Here is a 4318-nt window from a genome sequence, read left to right as displayed (position 1 = left end):
GAGAGAGAGATGTAGGGAGAAAGGGAGATGGAGAGGGAGGATTGGGAAGTCAGAGGAGAGGATGTACGGGAGAAAGGAGAGACGGTGATGGGGAGTGCAGATGGGGGAAGAGAAGAGAGTGTGGGAAGAGGAGAGACGGGGAGGAGACGGATGGGGGAGAGAAGAGACGTGTAGGGAGAAAGTGAAGAGACGGGGAGGTGAGATGGGGATAAGAGAGAGATGGCGTGGGAGAAACGGAGAGACGAGGGAGGGGAGTGAGATGGGGTGAAGGAGAGAGATGTAGGGAGAAAAGGAGAGACGGAGAGGGGAGTGCAGATGGGGGTAGGAGAGCAGATGTAGGGAGAAAAGGAGGACGGATGAGGAGAGTGAGATGGGGATAGACGCAGAGATGTAGGGAGAAAGGGAGACGGGGAGTGGTAAAGTGTAGGAGAAAAGACTGGCAGGGAGGTGAGATGGGGATAGAGGGATGAGAGCAGTAGGAGAAGGGAGAATGAAGAGAGATGGAGATGGTAGCAGAGGAGAGTCTACTCTGACTTGAGGGGTGAAGGAGGCGAAGCAAGACACATCATATTAGCTATTGAAAGAGAGGTCAGTACAGATGGAGAGAGGGATATTCTTCCCTCTGATAGGCGGTGCGAACAGGGTCAGCGTCCCAGATGGTGTGTGTACTGACGGCCTTCGCGACTAAACGAGGCAGCTGATAGGATATGTGTTTAATATGTAATGAGATCTCGCATTCATTCATTCACAATTCTATCATGTAAACCTGGAAACGAGGTTCGCTGATATTACGGACACTTCAACTAATAACACTTTCCCGAATAACACACCAACAACTCCTGTGTCATTTCCCTCCAACATATTCCTGGAATTTTCCAGCATTTTAACAAACCTGGCAACGCGCACATAATTCACACACGAGGAATCAGTGGTAGAGCTTTTGGTGTACTGGGGAGGTAGAGCTTTGTGTACTGGGGAGGTAGAGGAGGAGAACAGGAGAGAATTAGATGTGACAACATTGACAGTCAGGTTAGCAAAGTGTTTCCGTAATAACATGTGCTTCATTTGGTAACTACTGACTGAACACATCCAAAACATGTTGTTCACTGAGTCAATACAGCATCTATTTGCAGCTACACACAGTAGTATATTGTAATTAAACAATAAAATGCGAGGAACACACAACCCCGTGCACATACACACACAATAGGCACACAAGTACTTGCATTCTATTAACTCACGATTAGTGAAATTAGAATTAACACGCTCACAGCTTGTCTTAGTTCTTATTTTTTTGTTCTATCTTGTTATTTTTAGTAAAACTATTGTTTATTGATTACTGCGCCTTGTTGGGTTAGAGCTGCAAGAAAGACATGTTCACTGTACTGGTGCACCTGACCATTACAACTTGTCTGGAGCCGGGTGTTGTGTGCCTGTTCAGACTGGACCTGCTCTGCCTGTGATGAGTGTGCCAAGTCCTCGCAGGATGGTGCTGCCTGGATACACCCACGCAAATAGGCACAGACACACACACTGTACACAATCTGGCAGCCAGCCACTCTTTCAGTGGTGAGAGGGGATACACTGAGGGTGGGCACAACAGAACAGGCCAGAAAACATAAAAAATTCTACCTCTCTCTCTGGCCAGATGTCATCCTTCTGCCCCCAGGAAATGACCCTGACTGCTGTCTGCCTCCAGGGTTGCAGAGTCCTGGCTAAGACAAGAACACGCTCTCAGGCTTTACAATAATCAAACCAGCGCCTCGGATTGTGCAAAGTAGGCTCCAACCTAGAGTTGGAACGTGGGCCATGGTCGACACCGGGGGTCAGAAATCACAGCAATGGGACATCCATAGAGACTACACCTACAGTTGAAGTGGAAGTTTACATAGGCTCAAGGTTTGGAGTCAATTAAAATAGTTTTCAACACTCCACAAATTTCTTGTGTAAACAAACTATAGTTTTGGGCAGTCAGTTAGGACATCTACTTTGTGCATGACACAAGTAATTTTTTCCAACAGTTATTTTACATTCAGATTATTTCACTTATAATTCAATGTATCAAATTCAGTGGGTCAGAAGTTTTACATACACTAAGTTGACTGTTCCTTTAACAGCTTGGAAATTCAGAAATGATGTCATGGCTTTAGAAGCTTCTGATAGGCTAATTGACATCATTTGAGTCAATTGGGAGTGTGTACTGTGGATGTATTTCAAGCTAGCTCCTCTAAACTCAGTGCGCTCTTTGCTTAACATCATCGGTAAATCTAAAGAAATCAGCCAACCTCCCAAGTCTGGTTCATCCTTGGGAACAATTTCAACGCTGAAGGTACACGTTCATCTGTAGAACAATAGTAGCAAGTATAACACATGGGGCAGCAGCCATCATACTGCTCAGGAAGGAGAACGCGTTCTGTCTCTAGAGATGAACGTACTTTGGTGCGAAAGTGCAAATCAATCCCAGCAAACAGCAAAGGACCTTGTGAAGATGCTGGAGGAAACCGGTACAAAAAGTATCTATATCCACAGTAAAGAGTCCTATATTGATTAACTGAAAGGCCGCTCAGCAAGGAAGAAGCACTGCTCTAAAACCGCCATAAAGAAGCTAGACTACGGTTTGCAACTGCAACATGGGGAAAGATGCGTATTTTTGGAGAAATGTCACTGGTCTGATGAAACAAAAATAGAACTGTTTGGCCGTAATGACATCGTATGTTTAGAGGAAAAGGGGAGGCTTCTAAGCCGAGGAACACCATCCAACCGTGCGAGCAAGGAGCCTAGCAAACTGACTCCGTTACACACGCTTGGCCAGGAGGAATGGGCAAAATTACCATCTTATTGTGGGAAGCTTGTGGAAGGCTACCGAAACGTTTGACCAAGTTAAACAATTTAAGGCAATGCTACAAATGCTAAATTGAGTGTATGTAAACTTCTGACACTGGGAATGTGATGAAAGAAATAAGCTAATAAAGCATCTACAATTATTCTGACATTTACATTCTTAAAATAAAGTGGTGATCCTAACTGACATAAACAGGGAATTTGTACTAGGATTAAATTCAGGAATTTGTGAAAAACTGAGTTTAAATGTATTTTGGTATGTAACTTCTGACTTCACTGTTGTGTTATACCGTTAAGGTCATGTAAGTTGGGTGTAAGTCTGTTTCTCTGTTTTTGTATTGGTCAAGATGGGCGTTGCCTTGCCAAACAATTGTGTGGTTTGAATACAGAGACAGCCATGCACTTAGTAACGCTCAACACACACCAATTCAGAAGTAGAGGAACATGTAACTATAGAGAACTAATACTGACCAACCCTCATAAGGGCTTAGCAGACTAGACCTGCTATGACAGATTCTAAACCAGTCAGATTAGTATTGCAGAAAGCTTCTGTACTCCTCAACAGTCACATTAGAGAGGAAAGACCACAGCAGACAAGCTGCTTATATCTCCGTGACATTGTAAGACAGCAAAAATAGTTTGGACTTATAGTTCCATTTACATTATCTGATCCACACTTTAATTTCATGGCATTCGTTTTACTACAGGGACGTTCAAAGTGCATTTAATAAGAGGGAGAATCAACAGCATGAAGTTAAGTTAGTACTAAACTTGTATCGTAAGCATGGACTCACTACTAGTTATATGTAGCAGAGTACTATTAGCAGTGGCCGAATGAAGAGCAAGATTTCCAGTATAGGAATAAGGTCATGATGCAACATGTTGGGTGAGAGGCAGTATTGCATTGGAGGTTGAAAGGATGCTGTGTGGTCAAAGTAAGTGGGTATCGATCTCTCAGCACACTTGGAAAATGGTTGTGGATCAAATCCAGCTTTGAAGTCATAGAAAGTTAAATGAATAATTAATCCCCCCCAAAAATGACTAACAAACATTTGACATTAAATGAAGTCCAAGAAAGACCCTGAAAATCACACTGTCTCTAACCATGACACGTTATAAACAAATCACATACACATATTACAAAACAAAGGGAAACAGGTTTCAGCTGTGCGCAATCACTGACCAGTGTCAATAGGATACTTCAATCCTTAATGGTTAAGGCTAAGATTGGGAGTTATTTAATCTGATCCTAGATCTGTGGATAGAGGCAACTTCTCTCCAGAGCAATGACACTGCTCTGAATGTGTCACACTAAGTTTGAGTTGAGCAGCAGAAGCATACTGGTGGCAGACAGGAACGTTATGTTTTAATGGTGCCAGAGAGATCATGCAAGTAAACCTGCGTTCTTTTCCTCACAAATGTGTTAAAAACACCTCTTATGTCTTTTTTCTACAAATGACAACAAATGTGGAAACCG

Source organism: Salvelinus sp. IW2-2015, unplaced genomic scaffold (genome assembly GCF_002910315.2).
Source record: "Salvelinus sp. IW2-2015 unplaced genomic scaffold, ASM291031v2 Un_scaffold1930, whole genome shotgun sequence".
Classification (NCBI taxonomy): domain Eukaryota; kingdom Metazoa; phylum Chordata; class Actinopteri; order Salmoniformes; family Salmonidae; genus Salvelinus; species Salvelinus sp. IW2-2015.
The sequence above is the reverse complement of the archived record's forward strand: the minus strand, read 5'-3'. Positions refer to the sequence as shown.